We start from the raw sequence: 16,896 nt of genomic DNA, 5'->3' as shown, positions 1-16,896 counted from the left end.
ATCTAGGAAAATAGTACTCCGAGTTTCTGGTAACAAAACGTTAAACGAGTGCTTCCCACGACAGAAAAGAAAGCAAGAGTAAGATTTTAGAAAAATCAGGGGTAACAGGCGGAACAAAAAATTAAACCAAAAAAACCAGGGTACACGCGATCAAAATCGGGAAAATCAGGATGCTTGAGATTTAGGGCAGGGATGAGTGGCAGGTTGGGAAAATGAAATGATTCATTATTCTTCAGAGCCATCCCAGAGTTCACATTCCCATCTTTCCACACTTTCGATGACGGACAATTCATGTTTACAAGTGTTAAAGAAGGATGGGGTAAACCCAAGGCACAACACCGGCAAATGTGAGCGACCAGAATGAGGGGGGAGATTCTGTGCTGAAGCAAGCCTGTGTTGCCGGAAACTGCGCAGCTGATAAGTAGGTCGACTAGTCGACTTCTGATACAGAAGGTGACTGTCGTGCATGTGTGTGGGTGTGTCGTCAAATCATTGACTCGGCTTCGGGATAGAGAGGGGGGGAAATGATGCTTTCCAGACGCACACCACCCATGTTTTAAAGCGTTACATGCAAACCCCCGAACTGAAACTATAAAGAGTAAAACTCACACACAACCAAAACTTAAAGGGGGTAATCTGCAGGTATAATGCGCACATTTGTGCGTAAAGAATGTGCGTAAAGGTAGCCCTGCGCACACAAGCATACACGCACAAACACAAATATATACACTCATACTCACATATAACGAAATATGTTATACACAACAAACAAACTGCGTCTGTGGTGTTGCGGTTAGGCACTTCGCTGTCTCATGTACAAGACCCGTGTTCGATTCCAGAGTAAGCAAGAATTTTTATCAAGTATTATTCGTTCTTTCCGCTTAGACATTGTACCACTCTCAGCCAGAGTTAGCCCTGACAGAGGCAAGCAAGCAGGAGTTAGAGAAGAATAAAATATGCGTGTGTGTGTGTGTGAGAGAGAGAGAGAGAGAGAGAGAGAGAGAGAGAGAGAGAGAGAGAGAAGGGAGGGGGGGGGAGGAGAGAGAGATGGAAAGAGCTGGCGAAAGGAAGGCGCATCTAATCTAAGCCTTGATGTCACGTAGATCAACGTCTAAGAAAAGCTTCTGATCTATTGACCGGCACGACGTCTGAGAATAGCCACTTGCTTTTTTTAAAAGGAAAAATCTACTATGATTATAGACCAAATTTATGAGAAAACTACACAATACAAGTAAATAAACTTCTTGAAATGGAGCTCACATGTAGTCCCAACTCTTCTTTCTTCTTTTTTCAATGAGTTTGTTCACTCAGATTTGAGTAGAATCACCAACTACACGTAGGCCTATTACTATTACTAACTAGCCTAGAATGTATACAATTCTTTGATCCAGTGTACTTAGAAATAGTATTACAGCTTTTTGTACTTATGAATAAGATTTTGAAAATGCTTACAACTACTTTTGGGAAAAGGCGTGGTTAGGTCTACCAGTAGCCTACATGTGTATACATTTTTCCCATCAAAATGATGATGATTTGGCAGGAAAAGCTGGGTAAAAGTTTGGCCTTTTTTCAATTGGTTTGGCCTTAATTGGCCTTTTTTTGCAACGGATTCGGCAGTATTTTTTTACTTTCCCTCCCGTCTCACACTTGGCTACAAGTTGTCCATTTTCTACGAAATATTGATGCGCTGAACACAAAATCAACTTCATTTCCATCGCAAATTAATAGGTTTTTTAAATATTTGATAGTTCTTAACCCTGGAAGCGCGCAGGCCCTATATAAAGGGCGTGAGCCGGGCTACCCAGGAAGCACGCACGCCACATATAGGGCTGACCTACTTCGACCGGGAAACGCGCAGGCCTTATATAAAGGGCATAGACGCTGACCTTTTTCAATGGAAAATTCCAGTATTCCTTATGGAAAATGACGTAGTCAATTACAGCTCAAAGTTATAAATAGTGACCAATGACTTTGCAAGTTATCTTGACCTCGTAGAGCGTCTCTTGGCCGAGATATCGATCGATAAAGTGACGCGGTCCCGTTGAGCGACTACAAGCTACGTGTTATCACTTGTTCCACCATGCTGATGTACTAATTGTTAAGTCTATCGCGTTCTCGGCTTTGTTTGTATTTATTTGATCGCTGATCATTTTTAAATGGCTCATTCTATCTGCTTCAAGAAAATATATGCTTTTATATGCTTTTTATAATCTGTTGAGCCGTAAATGGTCATTTTTCAGTAGCAGGTATACATTTCGGGTATCTCAGCTGAATCCCCCCACCCCCATGTTTACAGTTTACAACTGATCGGACATGGCGGCGGGGCATTTTTGGCAGGTTACTTCCGGTGAAACGCTGAGCGCTTCTAGGGTTATAGAGATAGATGTGCTTTGGACCAATCCGGGGTTTCCAGGGGGCCTGCCCCACTGGGGTAACAAAATAAAATCTGGGGAGTTATAGGGGGGCATTTAACCCATTTGATATTTTAGTTAGATTTGAAATTTTCTTGAAAATAATTGATTTGCAACAGTTTTAGTGGCTTATAGAGATCTATACGTGTGATCTGCAGCAAACAGTACTGCAGTTTGACCCCCGAAGCAGTGCATCTGTGTGCGGGAGAGACGGCAAAAATTTACTGATTTGGCCTTTTCCTTTCAGAGTCATCTGGCGACCCAGCACACACACGTACACTAGGGCCGAGGTCTTGATCAAAACTTTTTTTTAGCTTGCTCTAACTTCGTCGCACCCACTGCCACCCATCACCAACGTTGACGACTCCTCGTCGAAGGGAAGGGCAGGGGAGGCTGATCTTGATCAAGGCTAGGCAAGGTAGCCTAGGCCTAGATCTAGATTCTAGATCTAACCGAGAGTCGAGAGTCACGAGCGACTGGAAGATGAGGGTCACAGCGTCGACCTTGGGCTTGAAGTCGTCAAGTCGACCTGTAAAGTCGATTTTGCCCAGATATCTATCTAGATCTAGAATCTACTGCAGTTTGACCCCAGATTGCAGAGCAGTGCATAGACTAGAGTAGATCTAGAATAGGCCTAGATCTAGATCTAGAGATCTAGATCTAGATCTAGATATAGAAAGTGGCTATTCTCACCCGCCCGGAAGTTTTCGCAAGATCAACTCCTCCCCTCTTCTCTCTCTCTCTGTCTCTTTCTGAATACTGTCTATCGGTGTGGACGATCAAATTGACCAAAACAAAGTTAAAAAATTATGTTAAAACACAAAAGTAAATTAATTTGGTTGTCTACAAAGATGCTACGGCTATTTAACTTTTCGAATCGAGCCGAACTACGCGGGTCGCCATTTTGTTTTGCCCGGAAATTCTCGTGCTACTCCTCTCTCTCTTTCTCTCTCTCTCTCCACTGAGACAAAATTGTACGCTTTTAGTAGGCTACAGTAGTAATGGAACGTTTGTTCACGGCACAGAATTCTACAATTTTTCTGGGGGGGGGTTCAGGGGGGCTCCCCACTGATCTGAGATTCTCCATTGAGAGATTAAAAACTGGGGAAATTCATGAATTCCTAAAAGGTTGAGACATGATATTGATATAATATAAGTGCAAAGTCGGTCCGCTGGTGCAGTATTCTTCAATCTTACCCTTCCAAATATGAGTAGCAAAGTCATGTTGTCATACCCCTGAATGAAAAAAATAATACAATATACATGTTTTTAAACAATCTTCAAAACCAAAACAAAACAAGACTAATATGGTTTGACCATCGGTGTTCGGTTCCCGCCACCAGCTGGACTCGACGGTTGGAATGTTGACCTCTTCTCCAAACACTTCCACCTGTTGCTCTCTAAAATACCATTACCGTCACATTTCGTTACAAACATTACTCTGCTTTAGACTAAACGATAACACTGCACATTATGCATGCACTTATGATCTGACATACTCACTGAAACTCAACTGCAATACAAGAATGATCTCACCGCCACCCGTCAAGATAGTTGAGGTAGCGTAGCCCAACTTATGTTCTGAGTTCTGAGTGAGTTCTGTGAGAGAGAGGAAGTCGTGTGCAGTTGGCCTAGGCCTATAGAGTATAGAGCGCAGAGACTGCTCAAAACCAGCAAGCCAGCAGGGCTTGCGACACTTTGCCAGATTGGCTAGGGGGTGACCATCAAGGAGTTTAGAACTACTTACTTTTAATCTCCTTGGTGACCATTGAAGTTACCAATAAAAACCTGATCAAACGTTCAATCCTCAATCGAAAAGGGCTAAAACTAAAAGTAGATCAAACAATCTCGAGCTCGGTACATATCACAAGTAGGCCTAGCAGATTTGGATAAAATAAGACGTTTATAGGCCTACCAGCGAGCATTCATTTTCATTATAATTTCAACCAAATTAATGGCTCAAACAAAAATTACTTGTAAGTACTTGTAGGCCTCCTTTTTTCAGAATGCATGTCGATAGTCTAACGATCTATGATGGGTCCTTTTAAGTAAGTTTTTAAAGACAAAAAAATAATAATAATAATAAGGGCGCGTAGTTATTTGATATCACTGTGGTGAACAATTTTTCCAGTTCACAAACTTTTAAAAAATCTTATTTAACGGTGCATTTTTTTTAACCCTTTATGCTTTCGACAGGAGTACACTGGTGTCCTAACGGATGCAAAACCCGTTTTCCACACAGTCTTCGTCCTACCTCAAAATGTTATGTAATAAATATGTCGATGTAAATGTGGCAATATCGATAAATGCAAACTTTTTAATTTTAATGGTAGGCTACGTCGTAAAACATCATTAAGATTTTCAGATGCCATTATATAGGCCTGTATTATGTTTCTCGTAGTGACACGGTCCTTTCAGAAACGCTCAAAAAAAAGAAAACATGGACAATTTTTAAAAGCGAAAAAGTTGTGGACAAAGAATGTGGCACAATATGGGGAAACCAAGGAGTTTATAACTCTTTGGGGGAAACACACTTTAATTACGTCACTTCTCTCTCTCTCTCTCTCTCTCTCTCTATATATATATATATATATATATATATATATATATATATATATATATATATATATATATATATACATGTATATATATATATATATATATATATATCCCCACCCAATGGCGTGGCTCTCCAAGCGCAAATGGCGCCATGGCGCCACCCTTTGAAAAGGAGAAGGGATTTTCAAAAAAGGGAATACGATTTTCCAAAATTTAACAAAATATCACAACATTTTTTTCAAACAAATCTCTTATTCAGTGTTCATCCCTACGTACGCCAATCTTTAGTTAAGGTGTCTATAATTAGGCTAGTGGGAGGAGGGCGGGTAAGCCTCCCGTTGCCGGTCGCAAAGGTCTCCCCGCGTCTTTCGTTCCCTACGTCTGACGTCACGGAGGGCGCCGAGCCCAGATCGGCGCTACCTGAACCAGTGTCCCTGCCTGAACCCATCTAGGTGTTCATTGTTTATGTGTGAAGTCTGGTCAAAATAATTCAAAATGATCTATAAACTATTTGATTCAATCAGTTGAAAACAGAGTTTTCTTTCCAAAAATAGCAAAAAAAGTTTCTTTCATACCCCATCCAGACGTTTGACGGAAGACACAAGAGATATCACCAAGAACATAACACAGCCAAAAACGCTACAACAGGTACTCCCATCACACTAAGAGATTGTACTGTTGGGTCCACAGAATTCTACACTTATGTGTAGAATTCTGTGGTTGGTCCAAAGGGCCAAGATGGATTTGGCGCCTGTATGGTAGGGAGGAGATGGAGTGGTAGTTACCCTGGACATGGCATGGTCAATGAGCATGGTTGCGAACTGTCTAAAAATAGGTTTTATTGTCGGCTTTCTAGAAACCAGAACTGCAAGTGAATCAGGGAATGGGGTCATTATGTCAAGACGCCCCGAGGGCAATAGTGCATGCGCATTCTTGACTGTGAATGTGTGCTTTTCTGCTTTTCTGTTGATCTGAGGGAAGTTATTGTTTTGAGCGTGATTATGATGTGATGGGATTGTGCGCATCTTAGGCGCCGAACTTGGTTCTTTATCATCAGATCTCTCTCTATATGTAAACGATTGTACCGGCACATATCTATTCTTCTCGTATGGAAGTAGGTGTCCCTGTATCCGCCCGTCTAAGCGCAACATCGCTGGAGCAGGCCTTTGACGTTGTCAATAAAGCGAGCATTGCTGCATACTAAATTTTCAGAGGGGGGGGGGGGGGGGGGGGGGCTGCTTGAAAGAAATTGCATTACCTCTATTGACATCTTTGCTTCTTTGCTTTTTGTTTGTGTATTCACATCAAAAGCTAAATTTAGTGTTGTAACAAATACTTTGATACTTCCCCGATTATAATATGTTGGTGGTTGAATTCGGGATTTGTTTTCATTCACAACTCAGTGATGCTGCTTCGAGTGGAGTAAGAAATTTTGTTTATTATGTGTGACATTTCTTTCTGGTTCCTTGTCTCGCTTTGATCACCCTGTCAAACAAGTCAGCCTTCGCCCCTGCACACACAAGCATGATCCCTCCTGTCGAAATCCCTAGCAGTATGATATGGTGATGCCAAGGAGTTTATACAGTATCCTTGGGTGATGCCTAGACGCTCAGAGTAAAGAGCGTATGGTGATGTCGTTAATACGTCGGACGGTGAGAACATTGGCAGCGTCAGTGCTGAGCTTTGACTACAGCTTTTTCTTTGAAGTGAGCCGATGCTCAACTGCAGGGCAGTATTGTTACGCATAATCATCATAATATATTGACCGAGATCCCCCCCCCCCACTATCCAGTAGACTCTTGAACTTGAAGGAAGATGGCTCTTGGCGAGAGGGTGTAAACTGGGCTCTACAATTCAGCAAAGTGTATTTTTGGCCCAAGAAAGAGATAACAAGAGGGAAGCACATACATACAATTCCATAAGCCCTTCAGGCCAGTCTCGGTGTTTATGCTGTTTTTGGATAGTACCCAAAAAAAGAAATTTTTCAGACATTTACACATGTAATTGCAACAAATGTTGCTGTTTGGTGTTAGAGAAAAATGTTGCTGAAAGGGTTATTTTATATATATTATAGGAAAAATCCTTACACGGGCCGAGGTTGCAGTAAGGCGTATTGCTCTTTTTTTTATCTAGGTTACTAGTTTAAGTGGACAGAACTGAAGAACTAATTAAGTCATACCTTGTCACACCTTTTCCTCAGTGTTGGGAACATGTCCATCTCTGCTCCCCCCCCCCCCCCCCCCCCCAATCTCAGAGTGTGCCTGCTTACAGTCTCCATCATAATCTGGTTGGAGATCCGCTGGACTGGTCCCCAAATGTGGCTATGTTTTCCTTTCTCCTCTTTGGATCCCCTTCTCCTTCAATCTACCTTGGGTGTGGGAACCGCTCTCTGCCCCATTCTTCCTCAAAAGCTGCACTGCTATACCTGATTGTAGCCTTCCAGTTCGCATACAGCATCCCTTTCTGTACCTTCTGTAGTGTGCCCGTAGAGTCAGAAATAAGTACTGCTCGCTCATGGCGTGTGTTCTTGATCCAGTGTAGAGCCTCATTTATGGCCTTTATCTCCATACACATACTAGATGTTGTCAGTGCTGTTCCTCCGCTTTGTTCTTTCACGACTATCCCATCAACTCTGACACTGAAGGCCCTGCCCGATTTGACTCCTCTGTTGACTGATCCATCCGTGAAGATCCCAGCTTCTCCATGTTCGCTATGCTCTTCTATCAGGGTCTCAATTTCAGCGTTTATATCTCCAAGTAGTCCAAGTGGCCAGTTGCGACATTCGCTACCTAATGTTGCCTTCACCGTTGTGTGCTCTCCGAGCGCATCTTCGACCACGACCCAATCCTTGCTTCTCCTGATGCTTGCTTTGTATCGGGCAGCACTCGCCATTAGTGTTCGTGGCCTGAGCCATCCATTCTGTGCCCCTCTTTAGCCTTGATGTCATCTGTCGTCCCACTTTCTTATGTAAGGGGTTCGTCTCATCTGAGCTGACTCGTAAAAAGGCTTGGACTTGTGCCAGTTTAAGTGCCTCTCGTCTACACAAGGGAAGTCTAGGAGGTATCTCATTGTTTCAGCTGAGGGGTCTCGTGTGCACCCCAGGATTGCCCTAATTCCTTCATTTTGTAACACCTCGCGTCGTTACTGTTGCGCCTTTTTTTAGGATCCAAAGTCTGAGCCCGTACTCTACGACAGAGAGTACCGTCTGGTAGAGGAAGACAAGGATTTTGTGGCTCATCTTAGCTCTGGCCATCATCTTAAGGGCTGTTAGACCTATTGCCGCCCTGGAGATTGTTTTCGAGATGTGATCTTTGCCAGAGAGGGTGCGATCAAACGTGATGCCAGAGTACTTCAATGTGTGTTCCCTCTTCAACACTTTGCCTCCAATCGAGATACTTGGCATGTCATCGTGCACTTAAAGTTATTCAGTGTACACCACAGTTCGTCGGTTTTGTCTGGGTGCAGTTTCTCGTTGTTTGATTCACACCACTGTTCGAGTCTGTCGAGTTCTTCCTGTACTCTCTCTGCTGTAACCTGGCGGTTTTTCCTTGCCTGTACACCAGCACATCATCAGCGAAACTGAGTACACGTATAACATATGACACGAACACTCTGTTCTAAGATACATCTTTATCTACATGCATTATTTTAACACAGTTCATATAAACATTTTACTCTTCACTGTGTCAAAATGGCTCCTAAAGCCGTATAATAATAAGTAAATTTATGATGTTAAGTCCAGGTTTTGCGTAGTATTTGTGACTGCTCTGTTTTCCAATCTGTTTGAAACTATCATAATTTATTTTGTTTATTGCAGAGACAATTTTCTCCATTCATTTGATATGCAATGTATGTCCATTCTATCAATGTTTTTTGAGTTCACACAATTTTGTCAAATCTGACATTTTAAAGTCAATTCTAAGTGCCCGTATCTCGAGCGACTCCTAATATAGATGAAATAATATTATTGTGTCAGATGAAGCAGAATTTATTTAGCCTCAAATTGCTATGCTACAGAACGGGTACCGCTTGGCTTCAACTCAATGATTGACGGATTACTTTTTCAAGTTTCATTTGGACCCCTCTATACGGTATACCACAATTACTGGAAGGTTCAGAAAAAGACAAAGTTTGGTCACCACAGCGTTGAGGCTTGTTGTTTAGTTGGATATAGTGTTATCGTATTCTGCTCAAGAAAATACCACAGTGAGCCAAATCTCAAAATTATTAATTTAATTCGATTAAGTTCATGGAGGAGCAAAGTATACTCCTGCCGTGATACTGCGTGTTGTAAGAGGCGACTAAAGGTGCAAAGGTCTAGTTGTCCGAAAAGTTCCAGGATCGGGTAGACCCAGTAAAAAACAGTTACAGAAACACGGACAATCACAGCTTTTTATTTGTCGATCTTGGGAGACAGGGGAGCTTCTGCATCAGCAGGAACAATGAAGGACAGCGGACAAAGCCGAAAGGACTCTCCTGATCCGAAACCTTCTGTCGAACAAGCCTCTCCGGATTGCGTCGTTGAATGTTTGCGCCTTGTACGAAGCAGAAATGGGTTCTCAAGTAGTACAAGGGATGAAGAGATAGAGGCTGCACATACTAGGAGTCAGTGAAACACACTTGATATAGTCTGGACAGAGCAGCTCAGCTCGGAGGAACAAGTATTGTATACTGGGAGGGAAAACAAGCACCATGCGGAGGGAGTGGGAATCATTTTGAGTAAGTACAGGTATGCACAGAAGTCACTTAGAGGATGGGAACCACACGTAGAGAGGATCATCTTGGCTTCATTCACTACAAGGAGCAAGAGCATCAACATGAATAAATTCCAGATCTACGCCCCAACAAATGATACTTCAGATGAAGACAAGGGTGCCTTTTACAGCCAGCTCCAGAGGGGTCTACCAAGGAAGGATGTCAGCCTCATAATGGGAGATGCCAATGCCAAGATTGGCCAGGACAACATGGGGTATGAAGGAATTATGGGACAACACGGCTTGGGACAAATGAATGAGAACGTTGAGCGATTCGCGAATATACGTGTTTTCAACAGTTTTGTCATTGGAGGCTCTGTTTTTCCTCACAAGATGGTGTGACCTAGAACTAGATATATCATTTTTGTATATCTCGTAGGTTCAGGTGTTCACTGGAAGATGTCAAAGTACACAGAGGGGCAGATGTTGGGTCGGATCATCATCTGCTGTTGGCAAAACTCAAGCTCCGACTAAAAAAAGCGCGGAACCAGCACAGGAATCAAAAGAACGAAGTTCCAAGTCTCTTAGACGGGCGCAAGAAAGGGGAGATTCAGCTGCAGCCGAGGAACAGATTTCAACCTCTGTCTGATCTTGGTGGAGAGGACAAGGAGGTGGAAACAGACTGAGCCAAGGTCAAAGAAGTCTTTACATCAACATGTCAAGAAGAACTCGGTGCGAAAAAATGGGAGCACAAGGAGGATTAGCCAGCACTCATTGGATTTAATTTAGATAAGAAGACAACTGTGAAGGCAGAAGCGAATGCTAGTAGAATAAAAGGATCAAGAGAGGGTGCAATCTAGCAGTGCAGGACAACAGTTAAAAATGTCAAGAAACCATTAAGAAAAGACAAAGAGGAATTCATGAACAGGCTGGTAGAGAAAGTAGAGGAAGCATCGGCAGGAGGGCACATGCGAATCCTTTACCAGACCACAAAGACTCTTGCTGGAAAATAAAGGAAACCTGAAGTGCCAGTAAAGGACCAAGAGGGAGAAAACATTTTTGGGAAGGAAGCCCAGTCGAAACGATGGGTTTCAACAGTCTCCTGAACAGACCACCACCGAGTAACCCGCCAAACATCCTGCCAGCAAGAAATGAGTTACTAATCTGCTGTGATGCTCCTTCAAAACAAGGGATTTCGAATGCTTTTAAGAACGGTAAAGTGGCCGGTCCTGATCAGATGCCACCTGAAGTCCTAAAGGAAGGCGCCAAAGTGACAGCAGACCTCCTCCTCCCACTGTTTACCAGGATCTGGAATGAGAGCAAGTTCCCAAAGGATTGAAAAGAAGGACACCTCGTAAAGCTTTAAAAAAAAGGGGGGGGGGGTCTCAGCAGCTGTAGCAACTACAGAGGAATTACTATTCTCTCAATACCAGGTAAGGTCTTCAACAGAATCATGCTGGCGAGAATCAAGACAGCAACGGATCCAAGACTACGGGATGAACAGGCTGGTTTCCAGGAAAATTGCGCAACCACCGACCAGATTGCCACGTTGAGGATTATTGTGGAATAGTCCCTGGAGTGGAACTGCCAGTTGATCATCAACTTCCATGACTATGAGAAGGCCTTTGACAGTATACACCGAGCAAAACTATGGAAGATAATGAGACTCCACGGAATCCCACAGAAGTTGGTGGACCTCATCAAGAGCACGTACGAAGGGACAAGTTGCAGGGTTGTACATGATGGTCAGCTCATTGACAGCTTTGACATCAAGACTGGTATGAGACCAGGATGTTTACTATCACCTTTCCTCTTCATATTGGCAATCGACTTGCGGATAAAGGATACCACCAAGGACACAGACATCGTATACAGTGGACTCCATAGACATAGTTGGACTATCTGGATTTTGCAGACGACGTGACACTTCTGTCGCACACCCAGGAACAGATGCAAACCAAGGCTTCAGAATTAAACAGCCTATCGGAGTCTGTTGGATTGAGGATCCACCCCAGAAAGTCAAAGGTCCTCAGGACATATATGCACAACGAAAGAAGCAGGTCACAGTAGAAAGAATTACACTAGAAGACGTTGAATTCTTCTGCTATCTTGGGAGTATTCTTGACAGAGAGGGAGGAACAGGTGCTAAAATAAGTCCCGCATTGGAAAAGCACAGGCTGCTTTCATATCTTTGGATAGGATTTGGAAGACCAGGGATATCTCACTGCAAACAAAGCTGAGGATATTCAATTCAAATGCGAAGTCAGTTCTGTTGTATGGAAGTGAGACATGGAACGCATCACATACTTGCATAAAGAGGATCCAGGTTTTCTTGAACAAGTGTCTAGAAAGTTGCTGAGGATCAGGTTGACAGACAGGGTCACCAACGAGAAAGTGTTAATAAGGAAAACAAGACAAATCCTAGTCAGAGATGAGGTAGGAAAAGCGGTGGCGATGGATTGGACACACTCTCAGGAAGTCATGCAGCTGCATAACAAATAAAATTTTGGATAGGAATCCACATGGTAATATATCAAGGGGAAGACCGCATGGAACCGGGAGAAGAATCACAGAAATCGATGTACAGAAAAGAGGGAGGACATGCAATAACATCAAGAGGCTAGCCCAGGATAGAGAAAGGTGGAAAGTGTTTGTCCGTGGCCTATACCCCGATTCAGGGTGAGAAAGGCAATGATGACAACGGAGTTCACCTAAATCGAAATCCTTTGGACTGATAGATAAGTTTTTTCTTCTATTTAACCTGGTTTTCAGTTTAGAGAGGTTGTCTAAATGTGAGGCAGCGTGGTGGAATCAGGCTCTCGTCAAAATAATAAAAGTGAAGAAACTGGCATTTTCCTGCAGGTTTGTGAATTTTTATCAAATCTTTTTTTTGTTGAGACTCAACACCTTTCATGCCCATTAAATAACTCTTTTATGTGTGGGTTTTTCTTAAAAATGTTGATTAAAGGCACAAAAGGTGTAAATTTTCAGTTACCGAGGACTCTAAAGTTAAGGAAATAGCTAATCTTTGGCGTCCATTTTCTCACAAATTTTACCTCTGAAAACAGGTGACTACCTCCTTCATTCGCAAATATCTCGACTTGTATTCAAGATAAATGGATATTTTTTTCATCCAAATAAAGACAAGTGAACAAGCCTTAAGATGATACAAATAACTCTACATGCCCAAATATTGACGAGAGCCTGATTCCACCACGCTGCCTCACAAATAGAAGAAAAGGATTCAGGGATTTTGCTTTCTTTCGGTTCACCAGTTTTCAGTAAACAATGTTCTGTTTAAGAGGACTTCACTTCATGTCATTTATATAAATAGAGGAAAGAGGAGTTTCTACGGTTACCCCCGTGACATGTATCAAACTGACCATATGCATCTAAAGAAGCAGTAAATAGGATATTCCTACTGTCTACTTCACCACTTTGATCCTAGCTGCCACCAGGTGGCCCATCAAAGAATTGTAATAAACTACCTCAATCGTTATCCTCTCCCCCTTCTCCTTCTCTCTCTCTCTCTCTCTCTCTCTCTCTCTCTCTCTCTCTCTCTCTCTCTCTCTCTCTCTCTCTCTCTCTCTCTCTCTCTCTCTCTCTCTCCCCTCTCTCTCTGTGTTGGGGGGAGGATGTGTGTGTGTGTGTGTGTGTGTGTGTGTGTGTGTGTGTGTGTGTGTGTGTGTGTGTGTGTGTGTGTGTACTCGCGCGCGCGCGTGTGTTTGTGTGTCTATCTCATCTGTCCTCCTTTTTCTCTATTTGTAGCCTTTTCTCAGCCCCTGTCTCTTGTCTGTCGGTCTCTCTATCTGTCTGTCTGTCTCTCTATCTGTTTGTCTCTCTGTCTGTCTGCCTGTCTCCCTCTATCTATAAAAAAGTCACGTTTGTCAAACATTCTTCGATCCAGCCTAAGGGATATGCATTGAAAAGGAATAAACAAATTGAGAGTTTTTTTTCCTGATGCGAAAGCGACTTAGCCTTGTGTTACTAGTATTGCATTGCATAGATCTAGTAGGCCTATAGATATCTAGTAAGTTTAATAACTACCTTGTCCACTTTCATTCTAAACAATAGATCAAAGTGTAATAAGTCGAAATGTAATCGATTAGGATTTTTTTCATAAGTATGTTTAGAGGAGTACATCGATTTTATTTTAGACTTCGTCTCGAAAAAGTTTGTGTGAAAAGTGTAAACTGATCTCACATGGGCCAAAATATTAAATAATTAAAAGTTTTTTCACCGATATTCAGGATTAACAAGACTTTCGTTTTCGACATTACTATTTAAAACTGCTGTCACTGCCATCTATGACTCAACTGAAAGTTATTCTTTTCTACTTTAGCCCAGTTTTTCGGCCAGTGTTCACTATATAATATAACGGCGAACTGAGGTCTGCGGAGCACACAGAATTCTACACAGGCTGACACACAGTGAGTTTGAGCTTGTTCAATAGGGCATGACGCAGCAATTATTTATTACCTTATATGTTATCTGCTGTCCATGTCAAAGTATCGTAAAAAGTTAACTCTGGATCTTGATTCTACGTAGAATCCTAGGAAGGAGGTTCATCTGGGGGCAATCGAGGCACGCAAATAATGCACTATTTTAAACTGTTAAAGTTAATATCCGATGATTCTCCAATGCTGGGGGAATATTGACTACCAATGATATTCGTTTTTATATCTTAATTAGGCCTACATGTACTTACTTCGGTACAAGATCTACTTAAGAATCTGAGTCCCGCTTGGGGATATTTAGTTTTGATCCCACCGACGATTACTTCTGGTTCTAAATGATTACTTTTTGATGAGTGTGCCGATATGGAGAGATAGCCTATCAAACCTAGGCTAATTAGCTAATTGCAAAACATCAAATTATGTTCAAATTCAGGGGGGCATGCCCCCCCCCCCCCCCCCCCCCCCGTCTCCATGTTTTTATTTGCCCCCCTGAAACCCCCCCTTCCCTTGTTAATAACTAGTGAATTTTTAAGGCCACCTCTATTCTCACCCAGAGTGAGAATAGTGCAGGCGAGTCTTGTGGCTATTCTCACCCGGTGCGCGTTCACCAAATTTTGCGTTCAACCTAAACCACAGAATTCTACATTGTGATAACAGAAAAATTGTAGAATTCTGTGCCGTGAACAAACGTTCCATTACAACTGTAGCCTACTAAAAGCGTACAATTTTGTCTGTGGGCAGTGGAGAGAGAGAGAGAAAGAGAGAGAGGAGTAGCGCGAGAATTTCCGGGCAAAACAAAATGGCGACCCACGTAGTTCGGCTCGATTCGAAAAGTTAAATAGCCGTAGCATCTTTGTAGACAACCAAATTAATTTACTTTTGTGTTTTAAGTTAGTTTTAACATCATTTTTTAACTTTGTTTTGGTCAATTTGATTGTCCACACCGATAGACAGTATTCAGAAAGAGACAGAGAGAGAGAGAAGAGGGGAGGAGTTGATCTTGCGAGAACTTCCGGGCGGGTGAGAATAGCCACTTTCATTTTTAATGCTCATTTTGTAGGCTGGATCTAGACAAAGATAGTACTTAACAAGATGGTCCACTCAGCCAAAAAAGTGTCCGCCGGAAGTCCGCTCTTTGCTTCAGATGGCGCTGCAGTCTGTTTTGAAGCTCTCTTTCGTTTTTCCAGAAGAAGAATAGGAATAGCACCTCCCTGCGTGCGCAGATCGACTGCTGTTCATCAGCAGTTCGGGTTCGTTCAGTGCGGAGTTTTAGTTTTGTTTTATTTTAATAACCTCTCGCCTTTCATTCTAAAGTCAAATTAAACGAAGAAAACAATCATTCTTTAAAGAAAGCGTTCTTCCGAAATTTATTCAAAAACTTGCTAGTTTCACTTTGACTTTTTAAACTCAAGCAGGGTAACTGTTCGCAAAGGGTGCCCATTTGCGAAGAGGGCGCCACCGAATTTTGAGGACACTTTTTTAATTGGCTCAAAGAGAGGAGTGGCCCCTCTTGTTATGTGTAGCTTCTTTGATCTAGATCTACTGATAGAACATCGATACCGAATATTTTTGTCAGTATCGATATCCAGTACTCTGTGTGGATGATGCCTAGTCTAAACAGACGGGACCCAGATTCTTAAGTTGTACCCTTACTTCCACCAGGCGGTTCCAATTTCTATACTCTATACCCCCAACATGTTTTCCTCAGCTGGTGCACTTGCTGACTTGCAGAGTAGAGCAGACCTTTCTGTGTTGAACTTGAATTTGTCACTTTTGTGCCCTTCCACTCGTGCAGCTCTCTTTGCACTTGCAGTGTAGAACAGACTTTTGTCAAGCTTTGTGTGTTTGTGTGCACTTCCACTCATGGTGAGTTCAAGATACTCATGCATACTTGCATATACTAATACTGTGGAATGTGGAATCAGGCTTTCACTTTTTGGACATAGAGGCTACATGGGGAAGGACTTCCATTTATCATTTATAACGAGTGATCACCCCAACAAACTCAATGTAGATCTAGATCTACAGAAAAGACCTAACTGTCCTAACCCTAACCCTGACCCAACCCCTACCCCTACCCCTGCGCCTACCCCAAACCCAAACCTTACCCCAACCCCAAACCCTAACCCTAACCCTAACTCTCCATTCTACTCTGTGTCACAGATTTTTGGCCAAGAGACGCTCTACAAGGTCAAGATAACTTGCAAAGTTATTGGTCACTATTTATAACTTTGACTTTTACTTTACCACGTCATTTTCCATATAAGGAATGTTGAAATTTTCCATTGAAAAAAAGTCAGCGTCTATGCCCTTTATTGCAGCGCTTTTCCCAATCGATCTGTATAGGGCCTGCGCGCTTCCCGGGTAGCCCGGCCCACGCCTTTATAAAGGGCCTGCGCGCTTCCAGGGTTTAAGTTTGTCCACTTGTAGCATCCGATTTGATAGTTTATGTTCTGCCTACAAAGCCTAGCTTATTATGTGAAGTGGAGGGCCGTACGCATAGCCATTTGGATTTTCTTTTTAAGCTTGATCATTTGTTTTGCTTTTAATTAAGAAAAAATACCCATCCATCGTGAATTGGAGTTGGGAAGGACTTCCGTAACGAGTGACAAGCCCAACAAACACATTAAAGAAGAGACCTAGCCCTACCATTTCCCCTACCACTAAGAAACCCTCTATTCTATACTCTATGTCATAGTGGTCACTTGTTACGGAATTCCTCCCAAGAGTTGAGATACTTGCAATTTAAGGAGGAGGAGGTTGCCTGGTGTCATA

General features: G+C 42.6%; 2 protein-coding genes across 2 annotated transcripts in view; one reads left to right on the top strand and one right to left on the bottom strand.

Annotated features, from left to right (window-relative positions):
* Positions 1 to 4,037, bottom strand: part of LOC101848469 — a 32,477-nt gene extending 28,440 nt beyond the window's left edge. Inside the window, exon 1 of the mRNA XM_005109249.3 lies at positions 3,915 to 4,037. The gene's annotated coding sequence lies outside the window, so the exon portion shown is untranslated. The remainder of the gene's footprint in view (positions 1 to 3,914) is intronic.
* A 9,733-nt stretch (positions 4,038 to 13,770) lies between these two features.
* The window catches only part of LOC101847910 (glutathione synthetase), a 31,241-nt gene continuing 28,115 nt past the window's right edge, over positions 13,771 to 16,896 (top strand). Inside the window, exon 1 of the mRNA XM_005109246.3 lies at positions 13,771 to 14,094. The gene's annotated coding sequence lies outside the window, so the exon portion shown is untranslated. The remainder of the gene's footprint in view (positions 14,095 to 16,896) is intronic.

Source organism: Aplysia californica, unplaced genomic scaffold (assembly GCF_000002075.1).
Source record: "Aplysia californica isolate F4 #8 unplaced genomic scaffold, AplCal3.0 scaffold00758, whole genome shotgun sequence".
Taxonomy (NCBI): Eukaryota; Metazoa; Mollusca; class Gastropoda; order Aplysiida; family Aplysiidae; genus Aplysia; species Aplysia californica.
Note: the sequence above shows the minus strand (reverse complement) of the source record. Positions and strands in the feature narration are given on the sequence as shown.